The sequence below is a fragment of the Dermacentor variabilis genome, chromosome 1 (assembly GCF_050947875.1).
Source record: "Dermacentor variabilis isolate Ectoservices chromosome 1, ASM5094787v1, whole genome shotgun sequence".
NCBI classification, from domain to species: domain Eukaryota; kingdom Metazoa; phylum Arthropoda; class Arachnida; order Ixodida; family Ixodidae; genus Dermacentor; species Dermacentor variabilis.
The window spans coordinates 9,574,828-9,595,652 of NC_134568.1; the positions used below are offsets into that span (position 1 = coordinate 9,574,828).

The 20,825-nt window shown below is 50.0% G+C and overlaps 1 protein-coding gene and 1 non-coding gene across 2 annotated transcripts in view; one reads left to right on the forward strand and one right to left on the reverse strand.

Annotated features, from left to right (window-relative positions):
* MCU (mitochondrial calcium uniporter) overlaps nt 1–20,825 on the reverse strand; it is a 345,012-nt gene that overhangs the window by 67,653 nt on the left and 256,534 nt on the right. The gene's annotated exons all lie outside the window — the stretch shown is intronic.
* Nucleotides 4,316–4,387, forward strand: TRNAC-GCA (transfer RNA cysteine (anticodon GCA)). Its single transcript has one exon. It is a non-coding gene; the product is annotated as a tRNA-Cys (tRNA).

Below are 20,825 nucleotides of genomic sequence, written 5' to 3' on the forward strand. Positions count from 1 at the left end.
TTTCTAGACAGTACTTATTGGAAGAATTCTTCTAGTGTGTCTGCGCTCCGAGATATCTGACTCCAAATTTTAATTTGGAGTTCACATGATTACGCATGCAAGAGAGTTAGGATCGGCGCAAAGCTCCTCCTTGATGTTTAGTGTGACAACGGGGCGGAGCCATAGGTAACGATGATAACTGCACTCCCCCCCCCCCCCCCACCCCCGGTCTCTAAAGAAGAAAGTAAGAGCGAATAAAGAATCACCCGAAGCGAAACAGGGAATGTTCGGATTGTTTCACTCGCTCTTTTCAAAAAGCAATTTCAACGCGCCACACCGTTCTACAAAACTGCTCAATTCCGCTGCGAGAACTTGAACGGAAAAAGAGTGCGAACGGCGCTCTCCCAAGGGGGAACTCCCTCGCTCGCTCGTGCCGCCAGAGTAGAAAACGGCGCAGTTTATTCGTATTTTTTTTTTCGTCCTCGACAAGATGAATAACTACATAAAATGATATTTACAAGAGACAAAGGAGGGGAAAAAAAAAGTGCGAACAGTAGAGCTGCACGCGTTGCCGTGACAGGCAGGCCGTGCAATCGCGTCCGGGCAGCTGTCCGGGACAGCAGCTCCCCTCCCCCCCCCCTCCCTTTTTAGGACGCGGTAGCAAGTGCTCGCGCGGAGTTGCTGCTGACTGCTTCGTCGGTTGCAACCTTTCCGCACCCCGACAGGAAGTAGGACGAAGGAGGCGCCACGGCAATGCGTCATCCAGCCTCCAGTATACACACGCACTCTTCCCGCCTCTCTCCGGTACCTGGTGTCTCCCTCAACCCGCGATAAATCGCGACGGACCCTTCTGTCTCACCCGTGGAGCAAGAGGCGTTCGAAAGAGCCGCTCGCGCGTGACGACATACGTTGTCGGGGGGTAGAAGGTGACATTATGAAAAGTGAGGTGGAAAGAAAAAAAAAATGAACTGAGTTAACATCCGTAGCCGTGGACAACACATCAAACCCGGTCGGCGAGAACGACGACTGCGCGATCGGCCAGCGGTGACAGCGCTTGCGCGAAGCTTAGCCCAGGCAGCCACGCAATTTTTTTTTTTTTCGCGAGACTCCTGCGGGGAACGAAACTGTGACCCATACCGTTATCCGTACGCGCCGTGTGCTCGACTTCGAAGGTTCACGCTCGTTAAGAGAGCTGGAAAAATGGAGTGATATACGGTGATTAACAGAGGTTGGACGAGACCCAGGGCTTTTTTATCTACGAGGTGCGAAGTGCGGGAGACGCATAAAAAATAAACAATAACTTGGAAGTGTGCGCTATTGCGAACTGCGACTCTTCTTCCGACTTACTAAAATAATTCTGGGGTAACGTGCGAAAATCACGATGTGATTACGGGGCACGCCGTACTGGCAGACTGCAGATTCATTTTGACCACCCGGGATTCATTAACGTGCGCATAAACCTAAGTATCACGAACGTTTTTGCATTTCGCCTCCATTGGAACGCGGCCGCCGCAGCCGAGGCGAACCCGCGACCACGAGTTGAGCAACAGAACGGCGCAGCCAATGAGCCAGCGTCGCCGCAGAGAAGAATTAAACAATTTGTTTCCCCACGCGAATATTACACAAAATGCCGAGCCTCGGGTCCGGTTCGTTTCGAAATGCAGTAAGTCAAACTATAGCATTTTTTTTTAAAGGTGAAAGTGCCACGCGGGTTGATGTTGAAACTCCAATTTTTCATCACGCCTATACAATGCCTGCCTGCAGTGCAATACGGCAATAACACGTGGAAGGTGACGGCAACAGTTTTTTTTTTTTTGAATTATGGGGTTTTACGTGGCAAAGCCACTTTCTGATTATATGAGGCACGCCGTAGTGGGAGACTCCGGAAATTTGGACCACCCGGGGTTCTTTAACGTGCACCTAAATCTAAGTACACGGGTGTTTTCGCATTTCGCCCTCATCGAAATGCGGCCGCCGTGGCCGGCATTTGATCCCGCGACCTCGTGCTTAGCAGCCCAACACCATAGCCATTAAGCAACCACGGCGGGTGGCAACAGTTGCTGTCGGCGATAATGAATGTGGTTAACAGGGCCGCGTGTTCACGCTCCAGTCAACGTGTGCGCTCGGAAGCACACGAGCAACACAGACTCCAGCCACGTGATTTACAGCAATCGCGCTGTCTGAAAATACGCGTGTTTGCCACTAAAGCACGTCTCTGGCCGGCAGTCCAGCAACAACGGCTGTCAGAGCCAAAGCCAGCCTGACGAAGACCTGTTATGGCAATACCGCTATACGCCGTTTATCGTCTCCTTTAATGCGAAGCATTCTTCTCTGAATATCGAATTTTTCGCGTGCACCTCGGCGTTGTCGCGGGACAATCTTGGAGATTGTGCACAGCCTAACATCTACCTAATGCTTTACGTAAATAACTGGAGTTTATTCTGCTTGAAATCTCTCTCTCTCTCTCTCTCTCTCTCTCTCTCTCTCTCTCTCTCTCGGCAGAGGGCTTACTGCGTGGTCAGAGGTGTAGTGCTACGGCTTCTACAACGCGCGCCAGATACACTTGTGGTGCGGCAATTTACTTCTTTCCCCACGAAGTACAGAGGACTTTGCGTGTGGCGTTGGAACTAACGCACCAAAGCGGTGTAGCACATCGGGAAACACCAGATACGCGTAGTACTCGGATTCTGGCTCCACTTGGTTATTACCAGAGGCACGCGAGTCTTGCGCTACCCGAAACAATACCTTGCGTTGAACAATTTGGTGGTAAAAGATGTGATATATTACAGCAGAAAGTGAAGCTCAATCTCCCCTTCCCCCGCTTTTCTTTTTTATTTCGTGTTTCGTGCGTCAGCGTCTGTAAGTGAGCGTGAAGTCACAGATTTTAATGAATACACCGTTTATTTTCTCGTACTGGGCCATTATTATCAAGCAGAGAAATGTTCTCGGAACTTGCGAAGTTCACAATTTCGCCGAAGCAATGTAGCCATTATTGACCGATGAAAAGTTAACTATTAGTTAGTTAACGTGGAGATACCGTCAAAATGCATGACGTCGCGGCGATCTGGTGCGGGAACTTCAAGGCAACGTTATCTCGTTTCTTTTTTTTTTTTTCTGGCTTAAAAAATTAATTCTGTTATTTTACGTGCCAAAACCACGATCTATCTGATTATAAGGCACGTCGCATTGGAAGGTTCCGGATTAATTTTGAAGAACTGGGGCTCTTTAACGTGCACCCAACGCACGGGCGTTTTTTGGGTTTCAGCCCCATCGAAATGCGGCCGCCGCAGCCGGGATTTCATCCCGCGACGTCGCGCTTAGCAGCGAGCGCAACGGCAAAGCCAGTGAGCCATCACGGATGATCTTTCTGGCTTACCGAGCGTCTTCTCACGGTAAGAGTGGCATTTATGGTATATTGCGGGAGAGTAATTTACAACTAGGCCCCCACCTCCCAAAAGATCTTTAGCGTCCCTTTAGTGGGGCTGTTACAACGGACTCTACTTTGAAATAGGGAAGCCGACGGCGCAGTAACTTCCCTTATAGCGTTCTCTGAGCAGCGCACATTGCGAGCTCTATTAACTGCCTTAATTAACAGGCTTTGAACTCGGTTTCTGGGTTCCGTTGCATAGTCCTACTCTACCGGTTTAGTATACATCCTCCGCAGTACTAAATGACCCTTTTTTTTTTTTTGCATTGGCCTTTCCGTTTCGCACCCACTCAGAGACCGCTCGTAAACACACAACCGGGTTCGCCGAGTGCCCAGCCAGCCGCCCAGAGCACAGCGCCGAGGAAAAGGAAAGCGAGAGCTGACACGGAATGAAACAAAGGGCAAGATAGCGCAAACGATTTGACATTAAGTTCTCGGTTATTTTCGTCTTCCCGTTTCATTGGATATCACGCCGCCATTATCGCCGCCGCATCGGTCACTCGGTGACACAGATAAGAAATCAATAGAATACACAGATTCCAAAAAACCGTGCCGCATGTAGGAGACACGTATACGTGCCTCAGAACGCAAAGAAAAAAAGAAAAGATGTCTCTGGAAAAGCATTCTACTTATCGCGGTATAATCGCGTAAATACCACGATTCGGTCTATTCAGCGTAGCCGTTCAGCAGCACGCTTCGGACGCAGCGGACTTACGCCGTGTGAGCGAGGAGGAGCGTTGTCGACAGGCACTCTTCCCTTCCTCAGACGTCGGCGCCCTGCGGTGTTTAATTCCAGCCAACCCCTACCCTTTCCCCTCGCTTTATTTTTGGTCTTTTTTTATCTCCGACAGCTGCACAGACGCAGCCAACGCGGAGCGGCAGCGTTGTTCTGGCTGCATGCCCAGCAGTGGGGGTATAGCTCAGTGGCAGAGCATTCGACTGCAGATCGAGAGGTCCCCGGTACAAATCCGGGTGCCCCCTTTGCGTCACTTTTGTTGATTATTCTTAGCCGTTATTTTCTTTTAGTTTTTTAACAAACGTGCGGAGTCTAAGCCCTTGAACGCCCATTGTCCTGAGCGGCAATCGTTCTGCCAGTACGCTTATTTTTACTTCCACACCTAATGGTATTGAAATAATAGCCAAAAAAAATAATTCGTGCGACCAATTATAACGGGCACAGCTAGCGTCAAAGTGAGAATAAACATTAGGCAATAAAACAGTGCAAACTTCGCTCAAACTATAGGCATTGAAAACAACTTCGCAAACATCCGACAATTAATTAACCGCGGAAAAGACGAAGACACAATGACAGATGTAACGTTATTAACACTGATAAAACAAGGCTAAAACTGTAAAGTTAACTAGTCAGTGTGCCTTGGGATAAAAAACAAAGGAGAGTTCCGTTTGTGAGCCGGGTCCGCACTTTTCTTTTTATAGTAAGCTGACACGTGTGATAAGGTCGTCTGCGTCCGGTGACTGGCGCTTGCTCGTGCTCGCAGTACGCGATGTTCGAGGCAGGAACTGGGCTTGCTAACGCAGTAGGCACCCGCCGCCCGTAGAAATTCTCAAACCCTAGTGAATCGCGACAAGTGAATAACAACCAATCGGGCCAAGCTGACTTTGTTCCAACAGGTTTCCAAAGTTCAGCGAGGGTTTTCTTTTGGTGAAAGTCAGTTTTATTAGTGTATGTGCGTCACATGAAAACTAACTGAACCAGTCGTAATGCAATTTAAGTGCGTGCGCAGTGTCGGAAAGCAAACTAGCGGCGCTATGCGCAGGTCGAACGCTCCAAAGCTGGAACGAGCGCCGTTTGCTGTTGCTTCTAAATTTGTTCTCGAGCACATAAACTGACAATTCAACGCGCTGAATGAGAAAACATCTTCTGCTTGCACCGCTGAACGAAAGCATGCTATGAAAACGATATGACACCTCGCGGCATATGTCATGATCAACTTCAGACCTTCCGAGGTGTAGTTATCATTTCCGCTACCGTGCCTGCAGACAAAAGTGCATTTTGAGAACATTCCTCCGGCTTAAAGCATTAGTAACACTAACATTGGGGACAAAGCTATAAACGAACAAAATGAAATCAAGCTTAAACGTGCATCGCTGTAATTTTTTAAGGCGCCTGCCTAAGCAAAGTACTCTCCGCGATTTGAAATACCAGCAATACCTTTAAAACAAATAAATATATATGAAAGCAATGCTGCTCTTGCCGGGAAGAAAGAAGTCACGAGTGAAGCGTTTCGAACAAACCGGTATAGTGTCAGTCGTCAACTATTCCGAATGCGAAGTTTCGTATTTAAGACGCCCTCCGATAGGCGTCGTCTGCTTTTTTCGCGAAAAGATGAAATCACTGTTGTCTTTCCACCTCCATGACACGCATACTGCCACACAACGAAAGTCTTTCGACATCCGTTTTTGTTTTTGAGAACTACGAGGCATTCAGCTCGTGCTTAGCGTACGCCGTGCTAGGAGGCCCCTCTTTCGCTTTAAACTTGAACCTGGATCGGCTGTTGCTCGGCGCGGCCGCTAGGGGGCGAGCATTTAGTTGGAGTCGCCAGTTGGCTGTGCTCTCCCACCCGTTCTCACAAACTCCAAGCAAGGCCCACTTTGTGACGTAGCAGCCAAACCGAACGTTCAAAAAGCGAGCCGCCTGCGCAATCGCGCCCCTACTTTTCGAAGTGGCGAATGGCTTGCCCGGGCCTAACAGAGCCCGACTGAGACCCGAAGCTCGTAGGCCCGAGGCCGGCCAGGATTGAAAATTGCTTACCCGGTAGGAGCCCGGCCCGCGGCTCGAGCTGACTCCGAGGTTTTAGGCTAGCCCAAGCCCGTGCATTGCTCTAACATGTATTTTTTGACGCTTACTGCTAATTCGAGCCTGCTTATTTTGCCATTTGAGTTCGAGCAATATCTTACTGTGTACTGTGGTATTAGTTAATACGATTTTCTTCATTCTCAATTTTTGTGCTTGTGCCAATTTATTCATTTGTTTATTTTTACCCACAGCGTTCTCCCTTGCATTTTCAGATACTCCCCTGTAATTTATTGCGCACAGGTTTGATACACGAATCGATATAGCCATTGCCTTGTTTACTACTTAGTAACGACAGTCTTGTTTTCCAACTTCGTGTACATATCGTTACGGATGTAGAATGGATTTATTTACAGTGAAAAGGGTAGAGAAGGCATGGGACGCTCCGAAACAGCCGATCACCCAAACTCCTCGCGTCGCTGCTTCTTCCTCTTCCACGCTCCTCCAGTGCGGCGTTAGAATATATTTTTGTGTAAGGTATAATAGGGCTCATACTTATGTGCTGTCGCAACTGTGGCCACTAGAATTTCACTTCATGTGCGGAATTCGCAAGACGTAGGACGGATTCTGCTGCCTGCCAGGCGCCGCCATACGCACACCCCATGAGGCTTCAAATTCGGCAGGTCTGAAACACGTATTACGCGTAAGACGTGCTGAATAAGATATGTTATACAACGACGCGTGCCTCCCGCAAGCAAAAGTCTTAACGTAAGCGCAAGTGAAACGGTCCCTGGAAAAGGAACAAGCCAACGAACTAACGCATAGGCAAGTAAATTAAAAGACGAAGCCATCTTTCTTGTGTGCCGCGAAATTCCCGCAGTTGGGCGAGCGAATTAATCAACTACGAACACAATAACTGGAGAAAACTGGTTTCAAATAAGAACTCCTGGAGATTAGTTTCCCGACCAGGAGCGGGAAATATACGAAGAGTAAATGTTTTCGCTTTAAACATTAATCGTGTTATCGCAGGGAAGACCATGGGCGCCACGCGCACGCAGGAAGACATATTTCATTCGGGCCGGAACGGTGTATATGAAAGAAGAGACTGCAGTATTACACGCAAGAAACTCCGCGATTCCGGCCTCATTTTGGCTGTGCTTGCCTCCTTGGGGAAGGAAAAAAAAAAAAAAAGGCGAAGTCGTCTCACGCGTGGAAAGAAAAAAAGAAAGAAACCAAGGCGACGAAAAGCGTATATACTAGGGGGAAAAAAGGGGAGCCGAATCTTCAACCGCCTCTGCGGCTTTATATGCCCGTACAGCCCCAAAATACAATTTCAATATTCCGTTCCAAGCTGCCTGTGAAAGGCAGTTATATCCTCAGAGGGGATACGAAACCAACAGCCCGAGCACCGCTGCAGCACTGCCGTGGTTCAGGAGCACTGCTGTTCGACATGAAGGGTTTCATTCCGCCCGTTCTTCGAGAGCTACAGTTTACGAGTCAGTCCAAAGCGTGCCTCCAGGGGCACGGGAATTGCTTGAAGGCTGGCGCAAAGGCGGTGGTAGAGCCGGTCACTCGTCCGTCACAGCCGAGCCGAGCACTGTCTGCAGTGGCGGCCATGCCGAAGCACTCAAAAGGGGGGGACGGAGGACGTCGCCTCTCTCTCTCTCTCTCTCTCTCTCTCGCGTACGGGCACGCACACGTCTCTAACGGTGCTTCTTAGATATTATTACGGCGACATTCTCAGATAGCTTATGGGTCGAAAAAATCTGACGACCGCCCGGCGTTGTGGCACCGAAATTCAAGCGCATGCGCCAGTAAGCAATCAATTTCTTTGCCATTAAAAGAGCTCGAATATCAGTGTACGCGTTGAATGGAGGCCCTTCTAAGTAATCAGTGTGGCCACAGAAAACGTCTGCGAGTGGTTTTCCCAGTTTTGTTCGCATTTGCCGAGCAATGTACACGCGCCTTGTGACGTTTTGAGGAGTATAAGTACGCCTGCGAGAACTGAAAATAAATCCGTTGTTGAAAGTTAGCGCTGTGTGTTTGCATAATTTGCCTCTCCGCGTCCCTCTTGATTCTGCCTGCGCTACAAGAAAGTTGTAGGCACCTTATATGCGTGCCAATATAGATATCCTCGTCGACTGAAGTGTTAGAATAATAAAGAAGAAGGCATAGAATAATTTAGTGAACCTGCGTACGTGTCGTAATGGTCTTCGTGGGCTTGCCACGACCGCTCCAACGTGCCACTAACCACGCAGAACCAGCGGCGATGTCTAAGCGAGCAAAAAACAGAGCAAGAGAGAAACAAGTGAAGAGAAAACAACCAATACGATTTAAGTAACAACGCATTCGAATGAGAACGACAAAGAATAAGTAATGTCTCGTGAGCGCGCAGGCTTTGGCCTTCATCCCTTTCAGCGTATACGCTGAAGTGAATGTCAACTTTTTCTGCTCGCAAATGTCGAAGAAGCGAAGCCGGTACAGGATCCGTGGTCGCAGCCATCTGGATTTATATATGGGTGAAATATGTCACCGCCTTCTATATTAGCAACACGCCATGCCACGCGCGAGGCCGTACAGGAATGAATCGGCTGGGCGACAGCGTGGCGAAAGACGCACGCAGCCGAGCGCTGTATACGCACTGCCTCGTCCTTTGGCCGCAGCATGCTTCTCGAGCTTCTAGCCGCGAGGAGCCCAACAAGCGTTCCCCGCGGTCACTCGACGAGTCCAGCTGGTAGCAATTCTCTCGTGAGCGAAGCGCAGCACTATGCTGCACTATGCAGCACGTCGAAGTCGCGTATAGAACGCCGCACAGCAAACATCACATAGGAGCCTGCTGGTTGCAAGGCAGGAATCCAACCTGCAGAGTCAAGTGTATTATAGCCCGCATCGAAAAATGCATCGATGTTTCTCCTCTTGCCGGTCGTTCATGTAGCAGGCCGGTGCGGCCGACCCCGGCAACAGGCCCGTAAGCTGGGGTTCGTGATGCGCTTCGCGTCCAGCATTGCTCGGTGACCGAGAAAGTGTGTGATGCAAACGTACCCTATATGCTGCGTATTTGAATCTCCGGTAAGTTCTCCCAATCGCGTTCGGCACAACGATGACCAGCAAGTCCAACCTTGCGATGGCTGCAGCAGTATGTCCATGACTATTTCAGTGGCTAAGATTACTAATTTCGCATCGGCATTTGCGCTGCTTAATTGTGACGCTTCGGCGAGACAATCTTTATTTGGGCTTCCGCACAAGACTTTTCAGCTTGTTTATCACTGAGCGTATGCAGTACGTGTGACCCGGTGTTGAAGGAAACACTCCCACACGCGCCGCCCTAACTTTGCGTGGCTCTCTATATAGCTGCAAGTGCCGGGTGATGCTGTGTCACCGCACTGTACGGGTGCGTGCACAAAGCTGCCAGCGTCACCAATCTGCTGCATTGCCGGGCGATTGAATACTTTCCAGACGGAAATAATTAGAACGTGCTTATGCATACACTCATATGATTCAATATTCAGTTGTCACAGCGTTGCCGAGCGCTTTCAAGTGGCTTCGCTCTTCTGTATTCGGCGCAGCATTAGAGAGCTTTACAATAGACGACCCAAACGTTTGGGGCCCCAAAGAAGTAGCGTCGAAGCCACTGCGCATGCGCGAGACGCAAACTGCGTTTGGGTTTAGCGTCGGGTACGCTATTTCACTGATTTAACGGGAGCTCCAAAAGCTGCCCCAATTGCGTCAACAAACATGGCGGTACAGATCGAAGCGACCGCTCTAACCTAGCACCAAACTGGGTTCGACTCGTGGTAACGCGTGAAGTTCGCAAGCCAGGAGAAGTGACTGCGGTTATCACTTTCTCTCAACTAGCGTGTGTTATGAAGATTGATTCATTAGACGCCGCTGAGACTGAATTCGATTGTCGATTTCATGGGTCGTAGGCCTGACACGGCTTAGCTTGGCTGGTGAAGGCATGTGAATATTTCTGTGTCAGGCGTCTTATCGAATTGTTGATCGCAATAGGACGGCGCACGTTCGGTTGTGGAAGTTCGGTACGCTTCCTCTCGCGTCATATACATATTTTTAAATTTCGATACTTCACTGTATCAGCCAATCAGCATATGCCCTCGGCTGAAGGTAAAGTCCTGTCAAAGCTGGAGAAGTCACGTGATCACAATAAAAATATATATGTGCTCCAAGGGGTTAAACGGCCGCCACCCGACATAAGAGGTTCGCCCACAAAGCGCGTTCCCTTCACATTCGCCTTGTCGCGATACTCACTACCAAGCTATATATATATATATGCACACTTAGAATTGACAGCGTATGTCACAACAGCTGTCGCAGTAACAGCAGACCATGCACGGCGCATGCCTTCCACGTCATTAACGTTGGACGGGACTCAGTTCTACAGAACTACACGCTGTTACGAATGGCCTGCCGAGGTGCCAACATGCAACGTTTTGCCAGCCAGGTGCGACAGCGGCGTCGACACTTCCTGGAAAGCCACCGTCATCCTCTAGCCGAACGGTGCCACTAAGTCTAAGGTGTGCGGAGGACAATATGCCGCGTCAGCACTCTCCGTCGCGGAAAGGCCGAGATGAGTTCGACTAACCAGGCTTTGTTACTCAACCCGCCACCGCCGACCTCGTCTGCCGTGAGCGGGGGAGTTCCTGAGGGAAGGTAATTGGCGGCACCTCCCCATGCGCCCTTCAGGACGCAAGACAATGGAGAACCGGCGGCCACGCTGTGGGGATCAGCTTGGGGAATAAGAGGCGCCTCCTTTGGTCAAGACGTAAGCCCCGAGTTCTGCGAAGCCCGTCTCACCTCGGTGGGGGCAGTGAAACCAGTGCGTACGTGTGTGTGTAAGCCCTCCCGCTCAAAGGCGGCTCGGCTACGATCACTGGTCGAACGTTTCCCTCCCCTAGAGATCTAGGGAGCACGGAGTGTTTATAAGCAGCTGTGTGTCGGCTGCTAGACCGTGCTCGTCAGTGTGCTCGTCATCGTGCTCGTGCTCGAGAAGCAGTGTGTTTGGAGCTTCGTGCTCGCATGCTGTATGCTTCGTCTTGCGCGCTCCATTTGGGAGCCACGCTAGTCTGTCGAATGTATCTGTTGTTCTAATGTAAATATCTGTAAATAAATCCTGCTCGCCTATTCCTGTCCTCCCAAGTTCCTCCCTACGACCTACAACCTTTACTACTGGTGGCAGCGGCGAGATCGTCCGACAACTCCTACAACGCTCGCTCACGGCAGCAAATCCCCACGGGTCGAAGCATGCCCGCGTATATAACGCACTGGCCGTATATTCTTGCGACTTCATCCCGCGAATGCTCAATCAGTGCCACTTTCGTAACGCACGCCACGCTTTTGGGAGATGAGAAAGTTTTCATACGTTTATATACACACTTGCGATGTCTGGCCTTAAAAGCATGCGCACGTCATGGTGCTGCAACTATGCAACCGTGTAGACGAGAGCATTTGGTATACTGCGGAAGCTATTAACGTATAGCTTTCCGCGCGAGGAATTAAGCTGCGAGTTCAATCGCGCGTGCAAGAGCCTTTGCGCGCACGAGAAAGCCTGCAAATAGGAAGCGAGAACGAATGCTTATGAACGCATATAAGCCCGTGTGTGTACCTGCCGGAACGGATACTCCCGTGCCATACTCCCGTGTCCAATACCCTCGAGCGGCGCGAGTATAGCTGCGACTCCCTTGCTCCCGCTTTTCGATTCTCATACCCTGCTCGCGTTAGCGTTATAATATATAACGTGCGCGTCCCGATGAACGGGGACGCAATTCGCGAGCATAACGTTCCTGGAAGCAAATTTTGGAAAGCTCGGCTTTCGCCTCTCCGGTGCTGTCGATCGAGCACGCAACAAACTTTTTATTTCGTTTTTTTCATCGACCCTGCCAATATATACACAAACACTGTGTTGCAGGCGACCATGGAATACGTACGCGTGCGCGCAAAGCTAAGCAAGGCCGTTTGTAACTTTTTTTCTTTTTTTGCCTTTGGAGGACGTTGACGTACGCGTGAAAAAAAAAAGGGGGGGGGGGGAGAAAGATTGGAACGGACGAAATAATCCTCAAATTGTTTGCACAACACAAGCTGCACCGGGCGCTCTGGATCCGTCATTGTAAACATTTGTGCTGCAGCGCTGTCGGGACACTTTCGGCGAAGCGAGTGCAAATTTATTAGCGCCGTACAGAAGCTGGAAACTTTGAATTGGCTCTCACAAGGTGGGACACGAAAAAGGGATAAAAAATATATAAACGTTGCAAATCTGCGTTCTATTAATCGTCAGACCTCGGGCGTATAGGCGACACACGTCTGAAATGTGAAAATAAGAACAAAAAGAAGAAACCTTGCGTGTACATCCACTAACCGAATGAAAATATTTCTGAAGCCGAACGTATAAAGATGCGCAAATATAATTAAAACGGTGGGGCGGCGGAGGGGGGTGGGAGGGGGAGGAAGTAAAAACGAGAAAAGTGCAATTGTAGCATGGACATCGCGGGCGGCGAAGATTTTTGACAAAGAATTACTTTCTAGACAGCCGAGAATGTACACGCGAAGTGCACACAGACGTGGAGAAGTTCAATGATATGGAAATCACCTGCAGCACCAGCAGACGGCAGGAAAGTGTTGACCGAAACACTGGCCGATGAGGACTTTGCTGTTGCCAGCAAACGGCTTGGCGATTCGAAGTTTGAAATAATTGAAGTTTTCGGTAGCCACATATAGTGCGCGCACGCGAGAGAGAAAGAGATAGAGAAAAGAGGCGTATATTTATGCATGCAAAGCAGTCGTGCAGCCTGTATGCGCATACTAAGCGATATAATTTTCTTTTCAACGATATTGGAAGCGCAGTGGATTTGGTTAAGTTCGCGAAAGCACGTGTGTGCGCATGCGCAGAGTAAAAAAAAAAAAACATTCGTCTGCATATTACAACCACTCCCTAGTAACGAAAGGCCAGCCTGCCTATATCCAAAAGAAAGAAAACCAAATAATAAATTTCACAAGTACACTAACAACCTGCGCGGCAGAAACTTGGAGAGCATAACACACACACATTGACCACAGAAGAAAAAATAAAAACGAGACGGAAGCTCAGACAAAAAAAAAAAAAAGTTAGATGTTTCGCTAATGCATTTGTTTTTCTTTGATCCCCATATCCATGCTAGCAAGTGTCGTTCTGCAGTGCAGAGACGAGACGTGGGTTCCTGCCTGGCCTCGCTGCTAAAAAGATTACGCGAGTGCTTCGGGCGAGGGACCCGACAAACTGCTCACCAGGCTCGAGCGGTGGGCGCTATGCGCCTGCGTGTGCACCAGACAGGAAGGCAGCGCAGCGCCGAGGGGCCGCGATTTTAGCGACAGCCGCTGCGCGCGTCGACGCGTGAGAAACGAGGTAACTCACTTGCGCAGGCAGAGAGAGAGAGAGAGAAAAGAAAAGTAAACATGGGGGGGGGGGGGAGGCTTAAGTGGACCTGCTCGTGCACAACGCTTCAGCTGTCTTCAGTACTTTCTTCTACAGCTTTAGTTCGCTTGTCGGCCTAACATCTTTCGGCATACTCTGTACTGATGTATACTCGTTGAAGATACTTCAGTCTTACTGATTACATACGTGTGTGCGTACTTGCTTGGTATACATGGCAGTCGACGACAGCCCACCAGCTGTCTGCAAAATGCAGTTCTATAAGCCGAGTTTATGCACAGAGGGTGCAGGTGGGCACGTAGAGACTTTCCCGTTTTCTAGCTCTTACCCGCTTGGATACTTGCGCACGAAATACAGTGGGCATCGTTGTCTCCCACATTGGTGTTTTTTTTAGTAACATTTTCTTTTGCACTTCCGATGCGTCGGCGCTTGCGACAATGAAAAACACATTGAGTGCGCTTTTCCAGATCCAGTGCAATAAAGAAACCGCCAATACGCTTCGCTGATACTCCCACCAGCTATTAATTCATTGTTGCGCCAGAATAACACCGTCTATCCGTCCGTCTATCTGTCTATCCGTCCGTCCGTCCGTCCGTCCATCCATCCATCCAAGAAAATTGGAAGGTCACCAGAGCAAACGCGCATCTCGCGCTTCATTCAGTCCAGAGCTATGAAATGAGCGAGCACCACGCCTTAATTCATTTCCAGAGAGGCCGAAATATAAAGGGACCGCCCAGCCAGGCGGCAGAAATTAAGAGCCCGCGCGAGTAAGCTGGACCGCGCGCGGAGATTACGGTGGTTCCGAATGAAACTCGCTGCTCAACAGTCCGCAAAGTACCGCCGGTCCGCCTTTTCCCCTCTTCTGCCCGTTGGAGCTTGCTCTGCGAAATGACGAGCTCGCCGAGTCAGCTACGCAGCACTTCAGCGCGCGCTCTTGTAGTTACGTGCAGCCTCACCGTCGCTCCGCATGTATAACCACCCCAACCAAGATCCGGAGAAGACGCAAGCAATCTCCGCGGCCGCCTGTCCCGTGCATACGAGTTCAAGGCCGCCTCGCATTACTCCCGCCCAACGGGCATCGAAGCCGTGTTGTGTCATGCTGCGAATGCACGCGGAGGATTCAATTCACGCTCACAAACGCGTGGGCTGATCTCTGCCGGAGTTCCATTGCATCCTGCGTGCAGCAACAAACGCCGCGCACGAGCCGTGGGTTTCCGTAACGCTGCTCGCAAATAAGTGGTAAACACATGCGCGTCAAAACCGTCCGATTCGTAGAGGACGATGCGCCTCAAGGACGGCTGCTATAATATCGCCTGAACGTGCTCTAAATTCGGCGGAAACTTGTGGGAAGCTTGTCGGGTGTCTTGACAGTATACGGTCAGCCGAAACCATGCGAAACGCACCAATAAAATCACCGCCACATGAGAAGGCGTAATGGGATCCTGAAGCATCCGTGGCCCAATGCAGGCGCTGTCGATGTGACCACCATCGTTTCTTGTTTTCATGAGCTGGCCGGAGTGCGAGCGCGTAGTGAAAACGACGGGATGAACAGTGCACGTTCAGCCCGCGAATTCTGATAAACATCACCGGTGACACGAATGCCACAGACATGGCGTGGTGGATCACGCGGTATACGTGGCTGGTGAAATGTAATTCGGGAACTAAAAGACACGCCGAACGGAAAACCCTCCATTTCAGTCTACATATAATGTGAGAGCAGCGGGCGGTCGGTCGTACCCCATTTCTTGCAGAGGGAAAGCTGCTGCCCGTGGAACAATGACCGCGGTAGTGGCCGGACGCAGGCAAAGCTTGCTGCGAGATCCGTGCAGATTGCCGGCACCGTTTCAAGCGCTTAATTCCAGAGTTGCAACTCGGCTGCTTCGCCCGAGTTCCCGTCGAAATCACCTTCGCAAAGTGCACGCGCAGGTGCTTTCCAAGCGGCGAGCGAATTGAGACTGCCCGCGGCGTAAACTCGCGGTTACGACTTCTCATCAACCCGAGGCAGATAACCCGCTCACCGCCTGCCCTAATTAGCAAGGCTGCTTTAAGTTCACGACAGCTGCCGGTGCAACGATGCGGCAGCTAGTGCCGCGACTAAAACTAACGCCCCAACGTACTTGTATAACTTCCGCTCGCGTTCTCACGCGGAAAGGCGAGAACTGCGTAGACGTTTCCAACGAGAACAGTTGTCACAATGCCCGACGGTTGCGAGCCCACGTGAACGCCTGGTCAAAAGGCACGGGGAACAGCAGCGGCAAATTAAACTAACGCGCAATAATCCAGGGAGGGGGGTGGTGTTCGGCCAAATGGAAGAGAGATGTCTTGAGATAAAGGGTCGGGCTCGTAAAGCAGCTCGATAATAAGGATTGCTCTTCAAAATCCTACGGCGCAAACGAGGTCAGCAGGTCGCTCGTTTCGAGCAGGGTACCCAACTACAAACGCCAACTGAAAGCCTTACCTGAATTTGAATTTTTGACGGGAACTGAACTCTAATCATTATTTAATGCACATCCCTGTGGCAGAACCCCCTCCCCCACCACTCCCTAAAAGAAAGGTACCCATGGGAACCGAAGCGTATACCCAAAATTTTCTATGTGGCCTGGTGATGGTGATTTAAAGAGCCGGGGTGCGCAACACAGATGCCACCTGTTCAGTATTGTGCACGCACTGGCCCTTTGAGCAACTCAAAGTATGTTTAACTATAATCTTATGTCATTATTTAAGAAAAAAAATGAAACGAACATTTGAGGTATTAAAAAACGCAAAAACTTTAACGGAGAACTTGTAGAGCATGCATCGACAAATATCCAAACTGTTTCTATAAATATAGCTGCGGTGACGTTTAAATAATCCGTGCAGCACACAGGCGAAACACTTCAGTCAGCCGCGTTTCTCCTGCGTCATTTCCGGCGTGCGGTAATGTCTGCGTTTATTAATTTCTTTTTTTTAGTTTAACTATCAGAAACGTCCATTTTTTTTTGCAAGCTTTTCCTGACGCATCCACCAGTATTCCAAACGTCAATGTTTGCACGGAGGCTGCTCAATTTTACACATGCTGAATTAGGCTTTTTACGCTCACACACGTTAAAGCGGGTGCTGACACGATATTTTTGGTTGTTCATTTCCTTGCATTAAATGAATGTCCTAGACATTCAAACGCTAGAAAAAGTAATCCGAGGAGACCGAATCACTTCTGATAGGTTGTGAATGCGAAATGATTAATGTCCAATTGAACGCCGCTGCGCGGTCCCTCGAGTTATGAACCTCTCGCGGGCAGGCCTGCGCTTTGACTTGGCCTCACCGAGGCGCAGTTGAAACGCAGGCGAGAGCTTGCGCAGGCTTCCGAGAGCGAGAGTGACGCGGGGTTCGCGGCGATGCCGTCTCCCCTTACGCAACATCAGGCGCGCTACTGCGGCAGCTGGTGTTTCCCTTTCGCCCGCTCTGCTCCGTCGAGGCGTGCTCGTGCCATGACGTCGAAGCCAGTGGGAATTTACCTGCCGTTTCGCTGCTACAGATGACAGACGCCGGCTTTTAATGCGTAAACATTCTTTGGCGAGTATCCCCAGCAAAATCGGTCACGCGAAAAGTGTAACTAACGCTTTGTATCTGCACGAAAAATGCATAATTTGCGAAGATATTTAATCGTTATAGTAGAGTAAGTGTAGATGATTGCTAACTTTATAAGTGATAAGGAACAGTTGAAACAAAAGAAAAAAATTATCACAGAGAAAACCGTTCTCGTCAGGCCACCTTGAAAGCTTATTTTCCCGCATCATGGGTGTGTGTGCAGAGAAGCCTGCTGTAGGGCCGCTGAGTACAGAAACAGCTGATTGGTACCATGTGATAATAGTATAATAATAATAAATTATAGGTGGCGTTAAAAAATGGAAAAGACTGGTGACGTCGCCGCGTCAAGGTCATAAGCAAAAAGGAGAAAGAGAAAAAAAGGAAGGAAAAAAAAAAGCTGCAGTGAAACCGATTGTGACAGCGTTCCGGCTCAGTTGATACAATCGCTTTGATGGGACCATGCAGCTTCCTGGCAATTCATTTCTACACCGTTCAGTACATGGATTTCATTTCTTTAGCATCGGAAAGCGATGGGTAGACGTGCATAAGCTAGAAAAAGCAAAGAAGCAGAAAAGCGATGCAACAGCTGAGCCAAAGAACGCTTACGCATTGCTAGACAATTCTCTGAAATTTCCGCAGATTTTTTTCGCTCAATGAGCCATTTGACACTTTAGCATCAATACTGTCAAGCCTCAGCACGCAGTAAATAATTTAACGTAGTAGCTTTTCTACAGCCAGTTTCAGTTTTGTTTCGCAGAAGGATACCGTGTTGTGACGTCATGATGCAGCGTGTGGTCACGTGAGAGCAGGACATGGCGACGTTTTTACACTCGTCGCGGCTCGCTCGGCCGTCCGCTATGCTGCCACATCGGCCCTCACAATGAGTAGCAGCATAGGAGGGGACCGAGCGAGCCCTCGGAGTGAGTGTCAAAACACCGCAATCAAAGTTTCATACAATAATTCTTAGAGAAAACTTTGGCGCCAGCGTCTACGGGAGCTGCAAGCGAGGTGGTTCAGCCAACATGGGAACTGATGGGTAATACATGGATTTGGCTAAACTTCGTCCTTCTGGCTTCAAATGGCTTCGTAAGCTCATCGTCGTAGACAAAGTACTGGGCTATGAATAACCGAATAAACAGCGTTAAAACTGTTCGACGGCACGGTTCGAACACGGCAGTGCAGGAGCCAGATATCGAAACTATTACGCCACGAAGGCCTGCATCGACAAGCGGCATGAAACACCCTTATGTATTTCTCGCAGGCAAGCGAGCACGTTGAGACGCTTGGCGAGTTTCGATTTGGCCACCTCGACAGTCTGAACCACTGCAATTAGTAGCGATTATGCGTGTTCATAGGGGCTTCTGCAGGTATACGAGTATAGACTACTTCGAAATTTCGGACAATTGGGGCAAATAAAGCGCAGTAAACAAAACCACAAGAACGTCTGAATCCACAAGCACGAAGATCAGACAAATCCACGTACTTCCCATCCTTCCCATGATGGCTGAACGATCACAGCGCCAGAGTTCCCTCTAGTAATTATTGCAGGAAAAGCTATGGTCGCAATGTCCTACTCCCACGTGACCACATACTGCGTCACGACGTCACAATACAGTACCCTCCGGGGAAACGAAACCTGAACTGGCTGTATAAAGGATATTATATTAAATTATTTACGGTGCTCTAAGGCTTGTCGTTTTTTTTTTTATGTTTAGAGGTCTGGGACCTTCATTTAATGAAAGAAAAAATTTAGATACATAAAGTCACTAATGTGACTGGGCATGTTGGTAGGGCATGAATGCAGCTTTTTGCGCACAAGAAGAGGACGAAGAAGTAAGTCTGCGCTCGTGTGTCTCAGCCTCTTCTTCGTCCTCGTCTTGCGCGCAAAAAGCTGCATTCTCATCACGTCAGTAACCCTTTAATCGACTGACCAGTCATGACTGGACCAGCTAAAGCAAGGACACGTGACGTCCGAACGCGGAAGACGCGACGTAGGTCACACACACTTAAGCTCGCGCTCCCTAAACATCCATGCTGCGAGGCCTTACAGGGGTGCGCGCTTTTTCGAGCTACGCGCGTCGCAAAAGCTAATGAATGTGAACAACTTGAGCTGGTTGGTGAGACTTCGCCTGAGCAAAATAATGCCACAACACGGTGTTTGAACGACGATGACCGCACGGAGCTGCTGTGCTTGCTCGAAACATTGGCGTGGAGGCTGCGACTGATACTTCCTCCGTGATACGGCATTGACGTCCCAGGAGCAGTCCGAACACCGCCTTCAATCCGACATTTTGCTTTTTTCGTGACATGCACGCTTATATTTGCGACGACTTTCACGGAATGTCCTCTCGATGTTTACCAATTTCATACCCCTGAGTGTTGTGGTTCAAAGAACCGCCGGACGGACGGACGGACGGACGCGCGCGCGCGCACACACACACGCAGAGAGAGAGAGAGAAAGAGGTGTAAAAGAAAGGGGGGAGGGCCGAAAGAAAACACGCTCGGGTAATGTGCCTTGGGTGCACGTTGAAGAAACCTCAGGTGGTCAAAATTAATCCGGAGGCTTCCTCTATACGGAATTTCTCATAAGTCATAACGAACGGGGCTGTTGAAACCTTCTCGCCACCCCTCAACCCTCCCTCCCACTCCCCCCCCCCCCAAAGAGAGGAGAAAGGAAGCAAGCAAAACGGCCGTCCACTATCTATATAGTCAGGTAACTTGCCGAGCTTGTCGGAATCCTGTCAAGCAGAAGAAAATGCCGGCGGGAAGAGTGCACGCGAGCAGAAAGCAAACACTTGGCGCCGCTAACATGAAGCAATGTTGACCAGCTACGCAGCAAGCACCACAGCAGCTCTTCGTTAGCTCTCACAGGCGCGACTGTCAATACAAGGGCAAATATGACACAAAGTGCAGAGGGATATACACCCTCCTGTCACAGGACAGTACTACCAGCAAATATGACGAAGAAGAAAGAAAGAAAAGGACTGGAAATCTGGAAATGGAAAGGACAAAGGTACTGTGCCTGAAATGGGAAAGGGAGCTGGGGCACAAAGGAACGAGCCCGCGTGTTTGACTTGCGGATGAGGCCGCGGGAAACAGCGGTTTTCTTGCCGCTACTTCGGCAGCAGCTTTCGCAGCCCCGGCCGAGATTTCCTCTAGAGAAGAGAGCACCGGGGGCACGCGGAGTGGGGTGGTGGCGCCGCAGCCGGTGCGGGAGAGGAAGGGGGGCGGGGCGAAGGCGGGCTCGTTTTTTGGATTTGTCCCCCGCGGGCATTCTGGCGGCATTGTATCGTTTCATTGAATCACGCGCCGTTCCTGACCGCTGCATCCGGCGGGCCTCCTCCATAACCGCGCGCTTTCTGTTCAGCAGCCAGTATTCAGAAGAAAAAAAAAAAGCGCAGAGGATGGGCTGAACGATGATCCAGGAGCGGCTCATAGAAGGAGACGCGAAAAGAGAACAGTTGCTGGTATCGCTACGTCTCGCGCAACAAAGAGACAAGCAAGCAAACATGCAAACAGCGAGCGCTACTGGCGAAGCTTACGACAAGCCATGCATCAACGCAGCCGGCCGGCACATCAATTCGCACCTTGGAACGGAACGCTATGCCCTCAGAGAACGAGCTGACGCTTGCGGGGTTTCGAAACTGCGCTCGCTACAATGCCGTGTCGAACACACT